Source organism: Dermacentor andersoni, chromosome 1 (assembly GCF_023375885.2).
Source record: "Dermacentor andersoni chromosome 1, qqDerAnde1_hic_scaffold, whole genome shotgun sequence".
In the NCBI taxonomy this organism is placed as follows: Eukaryota; Metazoa; Arthropoda; class Arachnida; order Ixodida; family Ixodidae; genus Dermacentor; species Dermacentor andersoni.
In genome coordinates this window covers 200,736,865-200,758,815 of record NC_092814.1, presented here as the reverse complement: position 1 = coordinate 200,758,815, position 21,951 = coordinate 200,736,865, and the positions used below count along the sequence as shown (strand labels likewise).

Here is a 21,951-nt window from a genome sequence, read left to right as displayed (position 1 = left end):
TACAAGCCACACTCACAACCGTCGACTAACAGGTCACGAGGCAAGTGCGTCGTATACCAGTAGAGGGTAGGGCACGTTATCACGCACCTGTGGGACACGTGAGCGCCGACAAGCGGTAATAATGAATTCATTTAGAAATAAGGAGTTACTCGATTTTCAGTATCATTTTGAAAACTGTAATCGAAGACGCAAATTCGAGTTACTTCAATAATAACAAAGTTGTTGTCATTATTATCAGGACCTGTTTATAGAATGGCAAGCCTATACATACATTGCGTCGGTGTACAATAACAGCGATAAGCAAACACCCAGGGTGTTCGTGGTTCATTGTGTTCAATGTTAAATGACTGTTACTGTTCGCAACCGAATTCCACGTACTGCTGTGAAACGCGCGCACACATTTTCGTCATAAATGTGCGCTAAAATTATAGCTGGCAAGCCTGAGAGAAGAATTAACGAAGCTCGCCTGTTCCTTATGCTAGCCTTTACGCACGCCAAGCGTAGTGCAATCCCCTCGGCCAGCGACCTAACCTACCAAGCGGAGCCCGCACGCGACAGCCAACGGCGCGATCCGGCTTCCCCAAGCCCGACAGCGGAGAGCAGTCTCTCCGCCGAAACGTCTCGCGGCAAGGAAGCACGGGGCATCATCGCGTCGGGCATCCCTCTGGATCCGCTCTCCATCCGCATCAGCGCGGCATGACGCCACCACTCTCCGAGGAGGATCGAGGGAGGAGCGGGAGCGAGAAGGAGGACGAGCCTCGCCCACCGAGGCCCCTCCCCGCGGCGGGCGAGGAGGCCTCGGGGCGCCCGCCGCGGGCAGGACCCGTGGTGTGGTGAGTTGGCTGGCTGCGGCGCGCCGTCGTCGCAGCTAGGGCGTTCCTCGGGCGCGACACACGCACGCAGGCGCCGCGGACGACCGGAGGAGCGGGGCACCCCCACCACCCCGGGCCCGAGACTGCGCCGCTGCCGCGAGGCCAGCGCTCCACCCGCGTCACGTGACGCCCCTCTGACCCCCCCACCCCGCCACCGCCGAAGGCCAGCGCAACCCGTTGTGGCCGCCGCGAGCAGGCGCTCGGACCCCGACCGACGACGGCCGCCGGCCCAGCGCCGCCGACCACGCACGCCATGCGCGCCTGGATTCCCATGGACGCCGCACCGTCGCACCAGGCGACCTCGCGATCCTTCATGGACAACAGGGTGAGCCACTGACTTGTCAGTGTATGTGGATGCGTGTGTTTGTGTGTGTGTGTGTGTGCATCGTCTCCACGCCGGCCGGTGAACGCACGTGCTGGCTGGTACGAACCGCGTTCGGTGTTGTCCCTTTTCTTTTTTTTTTTTTTCTTTTTTTTTTCGCGCACCGGCCTCGCTTCTCGAGAACAGCCTTCTCCGCTTCGATTTTTTTTTTTCTGCTTCTTTTCTTGCTGTCTCGACCGTGACATTGAATACGGGTGCGCACTTCCTCTCTGCCACAGTAGGGAAAATGCGCGTGAAAGCGACGACATCGTTTATGAACGCACGGTGGCATGCTCTTTGTCCTCCTCCTGCACGCCGTTTACTCCGTATCTTTGCTTCACGTGTGTGCGAGACTCCGGAGCTGCTCACTACAGCAGTCTACAGCTGACACGCGCCCCTGTGTCTTTCTCCCTCCATCTTTTCTTCTTTTTCGCATAACGCGCTTCGCTTTCTGGCTTGAGGATACAAAGTGTCGCCGCTTTCTCTTCGCATCCATCCCTCAACGACAATTAACCGACTCTGCACGGTCGACACCGCTGCACGTGACGTCCTGTTGGGTACGCTTACGTATGGCCGATTTTATTCGCACACTATAACTACGAAGGATACTTTGCCAGCCTTCGACGTTAGCTAAGTAAACAAAGAATTCACGTTGTTCTCCTTATGTACATTTAATAAGGTGACATATATCGTAGCCAAACAGTGCTCCCTGAAAACCTACGCCGCGAGTCGGGTTTCTCCGACCTCTCTCGTGAAATCACCAATGAAGACGCGGTTTTTCTTTCCTGTTGTTGTTTACCATCGAGCGGATCTTCTCTTTCGAGGAACGACTGTCTGTTGGAAGTAGTGAACCCTGTGTCACTACTTCCTTCTTCTTTTTAGTTGTTGTTATGATTAACACTTTTGTTCCGATAACTTCAATCGATTTTGCACCGTTTCGTTATTTTCTTTTTTCATTATCGCGAGTCAAAACACATATTTCTCTTAGCCAGTTCCGTAACATCTGAACTAGTCTCATTTCACTAGATACTGTACACCCGACTAGCAAGTTGGGAAAGTTTTTGTGGAGTAAGCGAAATTTTCCATTCGTTTTGTTATTATATTCGAATGCAGCTTCAATTTCTCTCTCTCTCTTTTCATACGGTTGTCCAAGCTTGGCCTAGTGACCTGTATGGTCATACAGAAAAGCTTCGGCAACGAGCACGCTTCCGCACCAACCGATTCTGAATAACCTTACTTTTTTCCGCACATGCCTTTACTTTCTTTATCTACGATGATAGTCACTTCTACTACGACGCCTTTTATGGCGTATACAAGCTGAAATTTCTTATTTACAGAAACACACTCCCCGGCCAAACATTTAAAGCAAACCGCTGCTTTTGTGCGACCTGAACTACAAAGCGTGCCAGCCTATATTTTTTTTTTCTTGTTTTTCATATATTTAAGTTGTCTGACGCTTAACTATTGTTCCGATGCTAAGGTTTCCTGGCCTAAGCCTTGGCATCATTCCGGCAATCGTACTAACCCTTCAACACTGTAGGCACACTTGTGCATCTGTTCAGCGTAATTTACGAGTAGTATGTGCGCTGTGTAAAGGACTGCCCTTCCCGTTCGTTTTTTTCTTTTTTTATTTTGTTACTTGCAACCAAACACGTATTGGAGTATCCCGTGCTCGCATGCTACCACGAACCCTACTTCCGCGATATACCACCGCCTTTCAGCAGATATACTTAGGCTCGGAACGCTGCCAAACATAGTTCCTCTCCTACTTTTGTGTGCGTGCATGCGGGCAGTTAGATAAAGAAGTTCGTAGAATTAAAAAAAAAAAAAAACAATCTGCTCATCGTCTTTTTATATACATCTCTCTACTGCAACCTCCCCCCTCTCCCCCCCCCTTTTTATTATTATGTTTTCTTGTTGTTGTTTTTTTAATCTGAAGTGCAGTATGACAAAGCTCAATGCCTTCGTCGGAGATTATCATAGGTAATGGACATCCTTCGCCTGGGCTATAGCTGGGGATGGGCCAAGGTTTGCAACCGTCTATACTCCGTTTCCTACATGAGGTGCAACACTGTGGAAGCTACGCAAGTAGTGCTGTCTCCAAATTTGATCACTCCGTGCGTTTCGTCTATGCTTCGCTGGGCAGAAGGGTTGAAATCTGGGCCAGTTGGTACATACTTGAACGAAAAAACCAGTCAAAAACACAAAGGACAAGAGGAGAGGCTCACACCACAACGACTGGACCATCAACTGAGCTTTATTATTTATTTATTAGCTGGGCGCCAGCGGCGTTTGCTCGCGCGAGCATGCACGTGACGCTGCCGCGACGGGATGCAAATAAAGAAACAACGAAAAGCAAATTGATGTAAAACAACGTGTTAGGAGCCAAATAAGCGCATGGTTTGTCTGCTTCTAAGGGCAAATTCTTATTTTCATTCTGAACTGACCTTACATAAAGAACATTTTCACAAAAAGTGGTCAAAAAACACCCAACTATTTCTAAGCGCGAACGCAGCCACTGCAAAAAGTATTTCTAGCCTGCACAGCGTTGCACCTGATGTATGAAACGGTTGTGTTGTCTTCCTTCTCAGAGAGTGAAACCACCCTACCAAACGTTTTCCAGGCAAGCAATACACCTGTTGTCTGCACACATGCAGGGAGATGTCAGCAGTGCTGACTAAGCACTGCTCGACTGTGATGTGCATTCGGTCCGCGTCCCCCAGAAACATAAGTATAAACCCTATGCAAGCGATCTTGCGCGCGACAGCGACAAGCGACGCGATGGAGATGGCTGTCGCGTTCGCTCGTCGCCTACAAGTCGTACCCCATGCGCGCGTTGACTTCGAGCGACGTCTCCCCCGTGTTGCCGGTATGAGGGCGGCAATATAGGCGCCGAAACTAGCGTGACGCGTGCTTTATTCGTTTAAGTTGATGTATTTTACTGTAAAAAGCAGCATAAAATATTTCTGAAGCTCTTGCAGCAGGTTCTTAACCTTGCACGTATAAAAATTTAATTGTTTGCTCCTTCCGTGCGACAGTCGGTAGTATTTGAGTAACGTACATCCAGTTCCGGCTTCGCGCTATTGTCTACTCGCTCATGGCACTTCCGGACGACGAGCGGCGAATTCTACATTTGCAGAACCGAGCGATCGAGCGACAAAACCGAGAGATCTGTTCACGCGACGGCCCGATACGTCGCTCGAAGCTGTCGCTGTCGCGCACGCAATCGCTCTCATGGGGTTTAGCCTTTACAGGTACAGGCGATCGCTAAATTTTTTTCGTACCGCGAAAGTACGTCGCAGTATAGTTCGATTTCCTCTAGACTTATCCATTCATCCGAGCATACTGACAGGTTACAAATGTGGCAGCCGTGCGTAGTAGTACATAACTTTTCGACTTGAGAATAAAAGTATTGGTTGTGACTTCTTCTTTTCTTCCCTCTCTCCAATTCCGTGCACCGAGAACTTCGGTGTGGTTGGGGGTAACATACCGTGCATTATGTACCTGTATATGTTATTACTATACGAAAGATGTTTCACAAGCGTGCTATGTAATTATTGTGAAAGTAATTTTTTTTATTATTCTATACTATCTTACACGTAGTATTATATTTTGCGGTAATGTAATTACTATGGCGAGCAAAAAATTTGTAGACCCCAGGACATACGGAAAAAAGGAAAGAAACAAAAATGAAGCATTGTTTTCTTGCGTTACCCTACAACGCGTAACTGTTACCTGCACTTCATTGGTTGAATGCGCACATACCCGTTCTACCACTAAATTTCATTGTGCATAATCAAGGCTGCAGAAAAAAAAGCTTTTTTTTTTTCGCAGCTTTCCTGGTCTCCAAACTTTGCTCGCGAATGTACATACCATGTCTCACACACGTTCAAACTGCGCATGCCGCGTGAGTTCTTGAGCTCGCCTAAAAACAACGCGAGCTAGATAGTTTCGTGGCAGCCACCGCGCGGAAGGCTCATGTCTCACAGAAACTCCGTTTCCCTCAGTCAGTGCTTTCCACGTTCCTACGTCAAACAGCGCTGGCCCTGGACCTCCTTATGCAACTTCGAAAAAAAATAGAGATAATAAAAGGAGAAAAGATGCAGACAGGTGCATGCTCCTTACAGCATGGTCATTATAGAGGCTCAAGGCCCGAGCGTATACGCAAGGCCGCGCTGTTTACGCAATAACAATTAATTCGCAAGAACGGGAGGCGACCAGTGACGGCGCCGGCTGATGATGTCAGCTATGTGCTTTGCACAGTGTGTCGGATCTTATAATGAACGAAAACCATTGTGAATCCAACCGACCTCATGTTATTAGATAAGTCGCCTCTCATCACTTACTTGGCTAACAGCTCCCCGCCGAGTTACCATGCCGTAGCCTTGAGGAACGCGATGACGGTAAAATTGATGAAACGACATAAGTTGCCTATTTGTGTGTTGACCGAGCGTCGTCGCTACACAAGTCGCACATACGTATCAGACAAATGCTATAGACAGCAATACTCGTTTCGCATCCGTCTACGCTCCTTCAAGCAGTGCATGATGGTAAATGCGGAGCACTGATACGCATGAGGAGCAACATTGAAAACAAGTTAGTTCCAGCTCAAACAGGACGACACAAGCTGGTGACGGACAAGGTGCTGTCAGCTTTTTGCGTTGCCCGGTTTGCTCTGAAGTTTGTCGCGAATACACACCAACAAGCCCGTCGATGCATCTCGCTGGCTTAAAACAAGTTTTGGTCTTGCTCTTGCGACAATGCAATTTGATTTTTGTAACGTCTCAAATCAATCACCGCTGCGTCCTAGTTCACGCAACCTGGGACACTACTTATAGCCGAATCACAAAATCAACAACAAAGACCGCAAGATGCATTTTCCCTACGTGCTCCGCGCTCCATTCCAGATCACGTAACGTTGACTCAGTTAAGCGTTACTGACGTGGTACTATATTACTGGCAGTGCGCTACGCAACGACTCCTTATTAATATTTGTTTCTCGAGATTCGAGAACGTATCATGGCTCGTCCTCTCCATGTTATCTTAGGTTTCAAAAATATTTTATTATTATTATTATTATTGTTTGTAGGAATCTGTTGTGAACGTAGAATGCGAGGAAGGCAAAAGACGGAATTATAATGGCGTGCGACCGCTGGCGCTTTAGAATACAATGCAATAAAAAAGGTGAAGGAGGCTGTGGGTAAAGGCTGCTTGGAAGAGCAGCTTGACAGGAGCCCACACAGCCCCCTCCAGAACCATTCCTTATTATCGCTGTGCTTTCCACTGTGTGTTCAGGGAAAAAAATCCATTCGTACTCTGGCTTTCTTGCTGTGAATTCGCATAGTACCGGAAACTTACAATGTTGCCTGAACTGGAGTACCATCGCAGGAATAGTACCTTTTTGACGAAGTGCCACTCGTCGCTAGCAGTATACAGCAAAACATTAAAGTATTTTTCAAAGAAGAATGCTATCTTCATTCTCTCCACACACAAGAAAAGGATCCGGTCATGAAAGTCTTATTTTGAAGCTAATGACGAAAAGTCATTTAGAACTCGAACTATGCCACAAGTTTTCCACCGAAGCGCAAAGCACCTGCGCAGTGCAGCGAAAACAACACACAGGAGCGAGAAGCTAACTCGTGAGGCGAACAAGAGTTTCTGCGGAAATCATGCAACGAACATGAAATCAACCTCCATACGGGCGACGTCGAGGAGAGGCGGTCGCTACTAACAAGGCGCGAAAAAACACATTCGTGTGAGAATTGGTGGCGGAAACACGCGAACCAACTCCACTGTCTCAAATTTCCGAGTATATAAAATATTTTTATAAATCTTCATTTCAACTTTTTTTTTGCTTAGTTAGTGAAGCAGTAAGATATGGATTTAGCTAAAAACAAACCCAGAGTAAATATGCTCCCACATGAAACACTACACGCGATCAAATTCTAAATGATGCAAGTGCAGTCAATCGGTTTATTGGCGCGCCAGTGTTGTTGTTAGCTGCCTTGCCGCAAAGCTGCGGGGGGGGGGGGGGGGGGGGGGAATGCGCACGTCCCCCACATCTTCAATATCTGTGACGAAGTGCATTGATGGTCGAGTTAATATTTATCCGCACCATTATCCGCAATGTTGATAAGTGTGAACTAGAGAGAAAGAGAGAGAGAGAAACACATCTTTATCGAAAAGTCCCTGCTGGGTTCGAAAGGGGAACGGAGGAAAATCAATGCATTGCGTCACAGGTTTTGAACACGTATTTCTCGAAGCTGGCGCTAAGCACGGGATTTCTGCTGTATGGACATTACATCGTTACTGCTCGGCTTCAATTCCGCAATCTCGAGACGGGCCCATAAAGTGAATGAATACAAAGTTAACTAATCAGCTTTTGTTAATTAGCTAACATCACTCTGCAATTTGTCTTGCAAGCAGCGTCCGCCTCTTCAAGTAAGCCTGCTAATGTGACAGAATTGCGCTGTCTACCAGAGGAGATCCCTAATCAATCTGTTTCCATTAGGATAGATAATGCAGTATGATGGAAAGTATACATGCGCAAACATTTGACCACTTTTGGAGGATTCTAGGGATGTCAATATCTTCCTCTACTCGCTTGTAGTATATGATTCCTCGGTACGGTTGATTTGGTTTTATGATGTTGGAAACGTCGGCTACATTCGTTTTCCGTCGCCGGATTTTCTACGACACGTGAGTGTGTAATTAATGTGCAGAAATGACACAAAAATGAGAACATACACACACATTCCTCGGTGGGCTTCGCTCAATCGGAATCTTTTATTTCTGAAAAATTATGCGGATCACACGCACTGTGGGAATCTATGTAAAGGAAGCTTTCAGTGCGGTTTCCTTCGATTGATAATAATCAGCGGTGCTGTTCACGGCGAAAGCTTTATTTCGTCAACGTTTAGTCTAAAACTAGAGTGGTGAGTTGATGTTAAACGTTACCTTGCGTGCACCACTGCTGTTTGTCTGCGTAGTACACAGAACACACATGGAGAGGCGTTTGCTTGAGATGTTGTTGCGTGCCATATTTCATAACCTCTGAGAGGGTTGTTGTTGTCATTGCCTCACATGGCACATCGCATCGTGGCAGAAGTATCGAACTTGATTTGGATTATGGGGCTGTACGTGCCAAACCACAATTGGATTATGAGGCACGCCGTAGTGGCGGACTCTGGATTAATTTTGACACCGTGATGTTATTTAACGCGTCCAAAATTCTAATTGCGCGTGCGTTTCTGATTTCGCCCCCGCTGAAATGCGGCTTCCGCAGTCGGGATCAAATGCGCGACCTCGAGCAATGCCATCGCCGCACAGCTACCGCGGCGGGCACAGAAGTGTTGATTTGACGGTCGACCGCTTCCGTAGTGTCGCCTGGACCCTGCGGTGCGCCTTAATGTGGCTCTGCTTCTGCACGCCCTGCGTAGTTTGTCCACTTGACATATTTGCATGGTCTTTACTTTTCAGAACTAGCAGGAACGTACTGTACCTTGAGCTTAAGCATTTAAGCATATCCAGTTTCCCGGAAAGTGCTGTCGTATAGTGGTAGGGTTTCCTTGCTATCTCATGTCACCTTCCTTTCACCCCCCTCCCCCGCTTCTTGTATGGGAACTGCCCCTTCTCCTCCCTCCTCTCTACAACTCTATATACATCCCCTCTGGACTAGCACGTTAGTAGAAAGGTAAGCGCTGCAGTTTCTGCGATGCCTTTGAGGGGAGTCACGGATAATTACAGCTGTCAAGATGCTAATGTGGCGACGCCCAGGGAGCTCGAGAAGGCATTGTGCACATTCTACGCGGTGCAAAAGTCGAAACGAGTTTCTCGGATCGTCTTTCCTCTCTGCCGCGCTCCTGTCATGTATGCACACGCTCCGAGTCACCCCCGCGGGGTGTGCCAGACAGCAGCAGCAGCGTCGTTTTGCCATCATTCGTGCCTTATATAGGTTTGGAGGGGAGGGGGGCAATGGTGCACGTCGATGAACCACCAGTATTTCCGTAGCAACACCGTCCGGAGTAGTCGCGTCGGCCTGCGTTGTTTTCCAACCAAGTCTAGTTACGATTATCACCGCAAGGGGGCTCGCGCCGCGCTGGCTTCGCGCATGCGCAGAAATATTTTTAGAATCGGTCAAAATTGGCCGTTCAGTTTACACGGTGGACACGTCGCAGGCCTTTCTTGGAGCAAAAATATCTTTCTTTACCGCAAGCACTCGCTATAAGCCCATTTGATGCTTAGTTTTAATTTGACACAATGGCTTCGTACATTTTACTAAGGCAGCGGACTCGGCATCCGTGCTTTCCATGTCGGTGGCCATAGCACACGACGCCGGCAGCCGGGCGATGTGTAAGGTTTTATAAGGAAGTTACTTTTTTCGGAACAGGTATTTAGCATATCGTGCAGTCAGTGATGAAGCTATAGCAGTATTTTACCGATTTCGTTGAAGTGAAATACAATAATAATAAAAAAATAAACGGCAGCGCTACCCGCCGTGGTTGCTCAGTGGCTATGGTGTTGGGCTGCTGAGCTCGAGGTCGCGGGATCGAATCCCGGCCACGGCGGCCGCATTTCGATAGGGGCGAAAACACCCGTGTACTTAGATTTAGGTGCACGTTAAAGAAACCCAGGTGGTCAAAATTTCTGGAGTCCCCCACTACGGCGTGCCTCATAATCAGAAAGTGGTCTTGGCACATAAAACCCCACAATTTTTAGAAGACGGCGCTAAAGCCGCTGCGGGCTGAGCAGCAGAGGGCTGCTGGAGCAATCCAACTTTGCACGTCACACGGATGACTCAGCATGGCGGCGCCACGGTATGTCCTCGCCCCCAATAGATCAAACATGCATGCGAGCAGATTTGTTTCGAATCTTGTGCGTTACATTCACGAAATACTGTCCTATTTTTTTTATTCGTTGCAAATATGCACATTCGGTTGGGAAAGACATTTTAGTGTAAGTCGACTTACGGTAAAGCGTATCCTATCATAAAGGCTTACTTGGCGTATATTCGGCGCGACGCACGTGCGTGTTAAACAGACGGAGGCGCGAGTTATCCCTGAACTTCAGATGTGCCCGTTTGTGCGGAATGGCCCAGTGTTATTAGAAAAGGAACAATATTATTGCGTATCGGTATAAAAAACCGTCATTCTTGATGGTATAGTTGCGCCAGTGAGTATGCCTTAGTGCTACGTTTTCGTCACCTTTGTGCTTTCGCTGTTCTGCGACATCTGAAAACACTGCTGGAACGATACCAGCGCGAGAAAAAAAGATCCCTCATACTCTATGATAGAGCCTGATGGCCAAACTTCCCATTATCGGCTTATGTAGTGATCAATTCTACCCATTGCCACACGATGTCATTGTGTAGAACGTCGCCGAATTCGTTTTTTTTTTTTTATCTTTTTTTCTTTCACATACTCAACTTTTCCCTGCACAATATGCCTGCAATAACTTCTTTCTTTGAGGAGAATTTATATTGTCTTCAAGATAACTGTAACTTCTTTTTTATTTATTTATTTATTTTGTTAGACGGTAAATAGTAAATTTGCAACATTTTATCCATAAACCGCACTGCAAGTACTTGTTTGCGACCAAAACGATTGTTCAATAACTATATTTTTACCTGGAGGGCTATAAGCAGCGGAGAAATCACGATTTAAACGGCTAGTTGTAATCGCTCTCTCTAGTCTTCGTTGTTGTTTTTTTCCCTCGGGGTACTAATCCAACACCTCTGTGCTGCAGACTGCTGCAGACCACGTGTAAAGACTGCTCGCCTCGACAACCCCCCCTCCCCCCCACCTTCCCGCACATATCCCACCGCCTTTAATCTGCGCGGCTCCCACATCAGGCATGGAGCTAAAAATCTGAGAAGCTTGGGGGTTCGATGATGGTGTTTCCCGCTTCTTTTATTTCTGAACGAAAATGTACAAGTCGGTGTTTGTGGGTCAGTATTTGTTTATTGGAACAGCTTTATTCTAGAACAGCCGAGTCTCAGATGTTTGCAGAGCGTCGGAAACACGTTGCTCTGACGTCACTTCGAGATTTTCAGAATGGCACCCGCCGCGGAAGGGCAGTGGCTGTGGCGCTGCGCGGCTCATTTGCGCAGTATCGGAAAGTTAGGCCCCCCACGATTTGATTTGATACGCACACATCGGAATATGTTTGCGGGCATTTCGGGCGCTCGAGAAAGTAATTGTAAGCACTTTGTTCACCACAGGCCAGTATATAGCGTGTGTGCAAGCTGAAAGACCGCACAAGTTTAAAGTACTTCAGTGGCACACTGTGGCGAAGGCAAACTGTCTTTTAGCAGGACTCGTAGCTTAAGTTATGCTTTCCGACCGTTATCCCACCCAAAGGGTGTAAAAAAAAAAAAAAATTGAACAGCGTGACCAATACTTTCTTAATTCTTGCTGGTTCTCATTGCTCTTAGCACGTGTGCATGATGAAAAAGTTTTTCAAAGCGCGCTTTCTTTCTCTCTCTCTCTTAGACGCACATTTTCTGATTACTTTTTCGCGTCTAAGTTCCTCCTAGCTTTTTTTTTTTTTTTTACTGCACTAATTACATTCTATAACACGGAAAAAATAATGCGATGAAACGCAACAATCGCAGAGCCGCGCGTGTTGACGCCTTGGTCGATGCACGTGGCCTCAACGAGCTCCACATTATTCGAGTGTTGCGAACATATGTTTCACTGCGAAAGCACGGCGCGCGCGTCGAGCGTTAGGACCTGCGCGCGGGCAGTGCACCCTTCTTTGGCTGAGGGAAAGGACGCTTATTCTGCAGCCCGTACGGGAGCACGGCGCAACAGTGCAGCCTTTCTTTGCTCGCAGCCGGACCTCGCACCCCGCACCTGCCCTTTGCTTGCTTTGTTTCCATCGCACTCCCCGGCCTCTTAAGACATCTCTGAAAAGCTTAAGCTTTTCGCGGAAGTGACAACCGAAACAACAGTCGTCAGCGTGTTAGTGCCTCCTATTTTCCCCGCACCGTGGCGCAGTGTCGTCGACCAGTGTACGTTGAACTCGTCTTCACGGGAACACGGGCTCGCGCGCTTTGCAGGGTCAGTGAACTCGGAAGCAGCGTCGCAGGCGATGCGATGGTCAGGCAGTACCAATGCGCCCACGCGCGCCTTCGTCGGCCCTCTCTAATAGCCGTCCGTCGGCGCGTTCCTCAAGGTTGCTGGTCGGCTATTGCCGGGTGCTTCGCGTGTATCGTGGTACTGAGGCAGCGCCTTTCGCCTCCTTTGTCTTCTCGAAAGAAAAGAAATTGAACGCAGCGAGAATGACGCTGCTTCCGCGAGATAGAAGTTGTGATAGATATATACAAGTTTTGATCAAGAGAAAAACGCATTAAGGAGATGCATACAAAATGCTAGCATAAAGAAAGCATGTGTAGCATACCGTATGAACTTAAGCAGGCTAGGTGACTATTTGCCCCCGCCCCGTTTCAAAGGGGTTTCCAATAAATCATCCTCATCGGCATGCCAGTTCCGTTACGCATTTCAGGTGCACATCGGCTACCATGATACAGTACTGGGCGTTGCCGTCGTGAGCTGTCAGCGCGACTGTTTCGCTGAAGCGATGGGAACAGCGCGACGTTCCAGAGAAACGCAAATGTAGAAGAGAGCAGAGACGCTCGTGTTTTTCCTTTATCGCGCAGTCTTGCAGCTGTTGCGCTCGTGCTGTGCGTGACGCACCCGTCTGCGACTCTGTTTGCTTCGACTGGCCGTGACTGCGCGCCTTTTTTCGGGTGCAAGGGAAATTAGTTGTGCTACACGTGGCCCCAAGTCTAGCGTATCGGAATATCATCCCGGACAAAGTGTGGTCTTAAATCTGGCGGACAGAAAACGTCCCCGAAAATTATTTTGCTTATTCCGCTCAGAAACGGATATCGTTTACATGAATTTGTTCGCATGATATGCAGACAAACAAAGAAAAAAAAATGGAAAGGTAAACGTTCCTCTCTCTATCGATGTCTGTTGATTATTGCGGTCTCTCTCTCTTTTTTTTTTTTTGAAGCTTTATGTTTTGCTATATTTTGCAGCATACAAATGTGTTGGCGGAGTCGTGGGGATTCGATTGCAGCCGCATTCCAACGCAGCTGGAATGCAAAAGAAAAAAAAAACACTCTGGTGGTTGGATTTGGTTTTCGTCAAGAGACCAGAAGTGAAGAAACTCCCTCTCCCCGTACGCGTGAGCATGGGAGACTAATCCTTTCCTTTTGTGAGCCAAAAGCTGAAAAGGAATGCAGAGTTCAACCTCGCCATGGACTGCCGGGAACGAAAACCAGTGAGTGTCAACAACCAGTACAGTTTATAGCATGTCCAGTTGGGGCGGGTTGGTATGCATATTTTTTTTTTAAATAGCAGATTTTTAGAGAGCGGAATGCACGCACACAGACGCCCATCACTCCGTCCTGTGGCTCTTTTTCTGTGCCCTGCGTCGCGCTGTTTAAAAAAATTCAGTTGTGATTTAGCGGTAAATGCGAGAGATATGCGTTAGCGTTACGTCGCACCTATTTGAGGTCCCGGATCTATGATTTCTCCCGTGTTCAGCACATTGCAAAGTGTTGTTCAAGAGCTCGCCTCGAGCTCCTGAACAACACTCCGTCCTGCCTCTTCGAGGAGCGAAGTGCACCTGACGGCAATCAGGAGCAGACCGCTCGTCAGTTACCATATATGCGGTCCCGTACCACGTGGCCGGCTTCCCACACTTCACACACATACACATTCTTTTTTTTTTTTTCACTTTGGCACTACTAATGCTAACGCACTAAATCGCGCGTCCACGCGAGACCCCTGGTTGCCAACTGCTGGAATGATGCCTAGCTAATACAGCCATGCTCTTGGCGGCAACTACCCTTCAACGATTATGAGACACTGTAGCATTGAGAAAATCATTTCGACGAAAACAGGCAAGCCGGAGGAAGAGGGAAACTATGATTGTCATCGACCCGAAAAGTATTGTGGATTTCCGGAGAACTGATTCGCACATTCATTTGCCCACGCGTCGAGATTACTATTAATCATCCTCGAATTGCGGTCTGCTGGCCTCCTGGCTAACGTAGATTGTGGCGCGACCGCCTCGGTAAGGCGTAATTCCCAGGTTCAGTTACCGGAACATCACGCATTTCTCTTCGACTGGAAATCTTTTTGAAAAATCCGTACGCGTTCTCTTTGTAACCACGTGCTACTTTCGAAGGGGTGACTATTTTTCGACAGTAAGATTCTACGAAAAATTTCCCCATCTCGACATATTGCAATAAACTTCAATGGGCTAGGATAACAGGAAATGAGTGCAACATTCGAGAATATCTCGACGAGCTAAAAGCCACGACGAGTACGTCGTGTTTCTCATGTAGCGCTTGGGAAGGGAGGGTAGCTAGGGCTGGCAAGAAGGTTCTTCGGGCAGAAAGTCCGGAACATTCAGGTCCTAATCCCATTTCAAACTGTTCCCATCTGTGCTGTGAGCTGTATTCTTCATACCCACACCTGCAGGTCTTGGCTGTTCGTGCGTGTCGTACCAGTTGGGCATTTCCTCCTAGTACAGGCGCGATACGCCAAGTTGAGGAAATCCTAACATACCGCGACAAGCGACTCGAACAATGGCGGGCCCATAAGCTCTTAAAGCAAACGAAATTTGCCTGTATGCAAAAAAAAAAAGGCGCTATAATGTGTGCGTGTCTGCACTCATTCTAATGAGTGCGAAAGGACGAAATGAAAAAAAAAAAAAAGAAAGCGCTTTGAGATTTAAATGCAAGCACGTTAAAGAAGAACCACAAACGGTCGAACTTAATCCAAGTTAATCCGAACTCTCATAGCCCCGTTGTGGTTTTGGGTCGTTAAACCTCACGAATCAATGAATCACTTATTCAAGCGTGCCCATAAATAACAAGAAAAATAAAGAGAAGTATCCACTTGGAAAGAAATGAAGTTGTTCGATAAATAATGAGTGCGAGGTAATCAACGTATTAAGATTGCCGAGGAAACATTACTGACCTTTTGTCGTGTATACCTGTGAGAAGATCGCTGTGAGAAGCCTTTAGTGTGCATAATACATAAATAGGATGGTGGTGGTGGTGGTAACAATGAAGATGATTATATTACACACACAAAAACTACACGGTAACCAACTGTCTCCCTCGCTGCCGTGCACTCTCTGCGCACTGCATTATTTGTACGCCGCAGGCGTCATCATATTTGCCGTCGTCATGTTTTCTCGAAGATTCAAAGCGGGGCGAGCGATGACGTAAGGTCCGTTACAGGTTCGGACAGGAAGTTGGTGAGAGGCCTAGAAATAAAACCTTAAAGAGAGAGAGAGAGACTGCAGGGAAAACAGCTGGCTTCATAGGAAACGACCAGCGAAGCAAAGCCTGAGCAGAGTAGTTTTGGGGTGCGAAAGATGAGGAAAAAGCAGAAACTGCAATGCGTTTTCGTCTCTTTTTTCTCTCTCTCTCTCCTTTCCTTGCCGATGCATGCCGGGCGAGCAACGGCGCGCATCAGCGTTTCTGCTATAGCGGCCGCCGACTTGCATTGCTGAGCGAGCGAGCTTTTCACGGTTGGCCAACGTGCCGTTTTAAGAACTTCGCAGTACATAAGCGGCCGCTCGCTTCAGTAAGCCGTCTGCGGAGTGTGCAAGTAGGTGAGGAAAGAAAGAAAAGAAAGCACGGGAGCGGAAAAATAGATGCAGAAAGGACGCCATCCGTGGTAATCTTCGCCTTTGTTAAAAAAAAAGAAGTAAAGAAAAGAAAGATGGAAGATAAAGTAGGTTCCGTTTCTTGCGCACGATAATAAATCTAGTGGGCTATTAAGAGGTCTACACGAAACTTGCACCTCAAGCTGTAAAAAATGGAATACAGGTCGAAACATATTAACGGGGCAGTGTTACCTCGGAAACCAGAAGAAAGGGGTTAACCGAGGGGCCCGATTTTTTATTAATCATATCATGAGAAGCCAACAAGCAAAGACGCCAAGGACAACATATGGGAAATTACGTGTACTTAATAATTCAATTAAATAAATGATAAATTAATGGTAATGAAAGTGGATGAAGAAACAACTGGCCACAGGTGGGGAATGATCCCAGGCCTTCGCATTACGCGTGCGATGCTCTACCAATTGAGCTACCGTGGTAGCATGTGTGGGTTTATTGACCAATTGCTTTCACCCAAAAAGTTCACGTACTCGTGACGCCTGCGGCAGAAAGGATGTTCCACATCCGCCGCCAACGTTTGTGATTGGTGGCGCTGGCTAACAGGGCCAAGGTTAGCTGTAGTAGTAAAAAACATTAATACCCAACAAACTAGATGGAGAAACGACGCCGCGGTAGCTCAATTGGTTAGAGCATCGCACGCGTAAAGTGAAGGCGTGGGATCATTCTCCACTTGCGGCAAGTGGTTTTTTCATCCAGTTTCATTGCCATTAATTTATCATTTCTTTAATCGAATTAGTAAGTACAAGTAATTTCTCCTATGTTGCCCTTGCCGTCTTTGTTTGTTGGCTTCTCATGATATGACTTGGAAACCAGACAATTTCACACCTCTCCACCACCGGTTCCGAAGTAATAATAATAATAATAATAATAATAATAATAATAATAAGCGGTGTATCGCAAAACGCGCGAGAGGTAACATTGGCTTACCGCATTGATCTTTATCGACAGATTAAAAGAGAGAGACAATTTTGATTGCACCGTCCCGGCCCCAAAGCTACGACGTGTTTTCTATGGGCCAATTAGTGGAATATTGTCGTTCGGAGCAGCTATAGCAGGTAATTGGACCCGCAACAACGTAACAACGGAGGCGAACACGTCTGTAGGTATAGCTGTATAGGTATAGACATATTTACACACACCTAGGATCGACGTCACGCACGCGAGGAGAAAACGCCGGTGTTCCCTGTGGCCGCGCGCACGCGCATGGTGTAACTGAAATAATTTTCGAACTTGGTCGAGACCTTTGCAAGAGCCATATGCAAACACATCGAGCAAGCGAGAGTACGCCGCGGTAAATCTTGCTGCGCGCGTTTTCGCTCTCTCTCTTCCTCGTGCGTGCACATCATCGCGCACATGCGCGGTTCGTCTAAACACACGGCGCGCGAGGAAGCACGAAACGCGCTGCGGAGCGATGATTTTATGCCGCGCCGTGTGCGCGCTCTGTTTGCGCGAGCGATTGTGTGAATCACGACCGCTGAGTCACTGATTCAATCCGCGCTCGGATCCCGTCATTTATTCGGCTTTGGCCCACCCCGCGCCGCCGCCTCACGACCGACCCTGCTCTGCATGCAAAACCGATTGGGCAGAAATTACGAGCCGGCTCCGGCCGCCACTGCATGCATACATCGACGTGCGCGAGAGAGATTTTTCTTTCGGATATGCGCGCGCGCGGTTGCATATCATTTATCGGGGACGCACACAAGGTGTTCCTTCGCCACGGGTCTCGGATCGCTGCGGGCCGGCGAGGAATATAAAATTACTCCGCGTGGCCGGCGGTGACTGAAGAAGAAACGCCGGGGTGATTTGAATACAGTCATTCGGCGGCCGCTTCGATATGCGCGTTATGTCTCGCGTGTTTGACGAAAACGCCGATGGCCTCGATCCACGGGTATCGCACTTGCAAGAAACGTGACTGAACACGCCCATAGGGCCGATATGTATCTTGGTTAGCGGGCTTGAGTATGCGGCGGGACTTCTTTCCTTGATTTTTTTTTTTAATACGCGTGGCTACCCGCCGACATCTCATATTGCGTATACAAACTTTCTGGAGAAATGACAACAGCGCCAAAACACAGCCTACAGCGAGCGCAAGAAGTGAAGTGGGAGAGGCTCGATAACCATTTGCCGTGACATCTCCACTGATCGTTCATCGCGAGGCAAGAGTGTCCGAGATGTGAAAATGCCCAAATGCGCATGCTCCGTATGACTCGGCATAGTCGCGATCGAGATCAGAAGCGCGCACATTCCCTAGCTTAAGTCGACAAAGTTCGGCGCGTGACATTCAGACGAACGACGCCGGAACGTGGGTCGATGATTCTAATATCGTCTCATTTGCTTCCTTTCCCAAGCGGCCAGTGACGCTGATGCAGGGGGGATAAATGACAGTTCTAAGTTAAAGCGTCTAGTAGAACTTTCAAGCCGGTGCAAGGGGCATATAGTGAAAAGCAGTGTTGTGGCGTGCGTTTCGAACAGACATGGTTATTGAAAGCCGTCATGTTGTGGCTTTTATGCGATGTAGGCAGGTTTGAAAGCGAAGCTCTCTTTGCCTCTTCCTTCGGCTTTATCACTGCTGCTGCGGCTGCTGCTGTCCGGCACACCGCGTCGGGGGGTGGTTCGAAGGAGCCTGGCAGAGAAGAAAAGAGACGTCAGGTACTCGTTTGGACCGAACCGCGTCGAATGTGCACAATGCCCTCTGTAGCTCCGCGGTTGTCGCCACATCTGCCTCTTGACAGCTGTAATTATCCGTGACTCCCCACCAACCTGCAAGTCCAGAGGGAAGCTAGAACCAGAGTCCTTCCATTTTTGACGAATGGAAGAGAGCAGGAGGGAGAGGGGGCATGGATTGCGTAGAACCGACGCAGTCGCGAAACGAGTGAACAGCCTTGTCACTCTTCACTCGCAGTTCCCATACAGATACAACGGGGTGGGGGGATAGGGAAAAGGTGACGTGAGAAGGCACGGAAACGGTGGATAAACTTAAGTTCAAGGATAAACTTAAGTGCGGTGTGTTTCTGCTATTTCTGAAAAATAAAACCCTGCAAATATGTCTAGTGGACAACTTACGCAGGACGTGCAGAAGCAATGCTGCATTAATTAAAGAGCAATGCAGGGTCCAGGCGACACAACGAAGCGGTCGCACGTCAAACAAACACTACTGTGCCCGCCGCGATAGCTTTGCGGGTATGGCATTGCTCGAGGTCACGGATTTGACCGAGGCAGCCGCATTTTGAGTGGGGCAAAATAAAAACCGCGCACTTTGATTTAGGTACAGGTTAAAGAACACCACGGTGCCAAAATTAATACGGAGTGCGCCACTACGGCCTGCCTCATAATCAGATTGTGGTTTTGGCACGTACAGCCCCATAAAAGAAGCATTCAAGTTTAATGCTTCTGCCATGATGCTATATGCCATGTGAGGCAATGACAACGCTCAACCCTCTCAGAGGTTATGAAATATGGCGCACAACAACGCCTCAAGAAAACACCTCTCCCTTTGTGTTTTGTGTACTATGTGGGCAAACAGCAGTGATGCACGCAAGGTAACGTTTAACATCAACTCACCACTCTCGTGTTGGACAAAACATGCACACACATTTTCACAAGTATTTTTTTCGGCCCCGCGATGTCGTTGGGTGAGGATATACGCACAGTATTGGCGAGAATAAATTTTCTCAAACTCTTACTACCACGACAACAATTACGACGCGGCGATGACCGCGGCATGATCATGACACTTCGTTAGCTGACACATGGCATCCTAGACTGGGTGGGTCGCGCCGCCCAATCTCGGAGGCCATGACTGACATTTGAGAGCAAATCTTTGGTAGGGGACGCTGCGAGGGACCGCGGCATTGAAAGCCGCGCTGCGAACGTCTGAAACTGCCGAGCGCGGAAATTTTGTTGGCGGGCGCGGTTTTTATGCGAGAGCATTACATGCCCCATGAGGCAGAAAAGTTGGCGTTGTCCGCGAAAAGTGGTGACAAAAATCAATGTGACGTCATCGGTGTTTTGTGTGACGTCAGTCAGAAGACAGTAAATGGTATAACAACAGTAGTAATTGTGGGTAATTAATGTGAATTAAAGTGAGTTAAGATGAATTAGAGTGAAATAATGTTAGAGCAAGTTACACTCCGGAGGGGGACCGGAGCGAAACTTGTGTAAAACAGGACTCCCCCTCCGGAGTTTTCCGGAGGAGACAGAGCCCCCCCCCCCCCTCCAAAGCGATGTCGAATCCTACCCTCCGAGCACCCACCTAACGCGTCAATACCAGAGTTTTTGTCACCCACATCATCTGAGATTTCTTTTGACTTGCCTCGCCCTTGTCACTTGACATTTTGTTGCGGCTAAACGCTTAGTGCATCATTGTTGGCGCGGACGTGCACGGATTTTAATTCCTACTTTCGCTTTATTTCTGCAAATTCTGATAATAGGAAGACAAGCGCATTAGAAGTACCAGCGGCGGCTGCCTCAACCGCATTTTCTCACTTCAACGTTGCTTTGAATTTCCACTGTAAACACCATGTATATTTAAACACAATATATTTAAATACATACACAGCACAAAGGTTATTACGTTTTTTTTAAAGATAAGGAGGTAGCCAGTTAACAATTATTTCTAAAGGTATGGATAGCTTATGCCTAGAGAATGAATACGTTGCTGTATGTTCACCTCGCTTCAATATGCTTTGCGTGCTTTTTTGACCCACAAAAAACCTGCAGACTTCAGTGGCCCCTTCGGTAGTCTTTTGTCAACGGCGTGTGAAATGCACTTGCATAATATGTGTCTGAGTATCGCTTCTCTTGTCAGTAAGCAATGTTAACAACTCTTGAAAAAAAACTTCTAATAATTTACAACATTTATTAGGCATGTAAACATTGTCGCTTGCATGCAGAGGTCATAAATATGTACAGGGTCTCCCAACTAGCTATCATGCACCAAGATATAAAAGAAAAGCAATGCGTTACCCGAAGAAAACCTAGTGCATATTGTTTCCAGTACAGTGGCGTAGTTGCCAGTAATTTTTTTCCTTACTGAGATGTAATTAGGTAATTGCAATTAATTGTGTAACTCGAGACGTACTATCCTAATTATCAAAGTATCAATGAGGCATTTGTAGGCACAGCCAAGGGACATCTAACTGTGGTATTTTTAGCGACGTACTAATTGCGTACAATTTTTTCCGACTGATAAATAAACCCTGCGAAACATGGAGAATATCACGTGACTGCGCTCCCACTCCGATCATAAAGCAGCGCCCTCGAACAGGCTCCCTCTGAGTTATCCAGAACTAAATAAAGCAAATAAAGAAAAACATCATTATCGAGCTAGTGCCTTATCTGCCGCGCCCCGGCCGAAGTAACACATCTCGATTGGTGCTAGTTGGAAACAAGCTGTGACAGCTGCTATCTGAGCGTACGGATGGTGCACCGATGGTTTTTTTACAACGAAAGGTGTATGTAACTAACCTTCCGTAGTTTTTTCGGCGTACGCCAACAGAAATAGACTTAGCGATTTATAACAAACCCACACACAATGGGTTTCATTATTTGCTTTGTGTGTGATCACGTACGGGTGCAGTGCGGCGGTACAGATGTTAAAATGCGGAACAGATTAGAGCGCTCGCCGTCAACGATAGCGTGACGTCAAGGTTATCGCATTATACAAGCAGTAGAGGTATCGGCACTAAACACAGCTGCGTTATCGATGTGGTGTACACGTATAGTTCGTACATCCGAAGAACAACATGCGTACGAGGAGCGCCGGAGGGAACAGCAACGAGAATGTAAACGGCGCCGGCGCGAAACGACCACCGACGCAGAACGTTTCCGTTATGCTGAACGATCAAATGACAACCATTCCACTCTGTGAAGCTGGAATGGCAGCGAAAGCACTTTGCTTTTCGTTTGAGAGTTTTGACTGTCGTCATCTTTCGATGCCATTCCATCTTCACAGAGTGGAAGGGTCGTCATATCTTCTCTTTTTTGCCACAAAACCTAGTACCACAA

General features: G+C 47.7%; 1 protein-coding gene across 1 annotated transcript in view; it reads left to right on the top strand.

Moving 5' to 3' along the window:
* The first annotated feature begins 455 nt into the window (after positions 1-455).
* Positions 456-21,951, top strand: part of Tet (Ten-Eleven Translocation (TET) family protein) — a 223,234-nt gene continuing 201,738 nt past the window's right edge. Inside the window, exon 1 of the mRNA XM_050194805.3 lies at positions 456-1,197. The gene's annotated coding sequence lies outside the window, so the exon portion shown is untranslated. The remainder of the gene's footprint in view (positions 1,198-21,951) is intronic.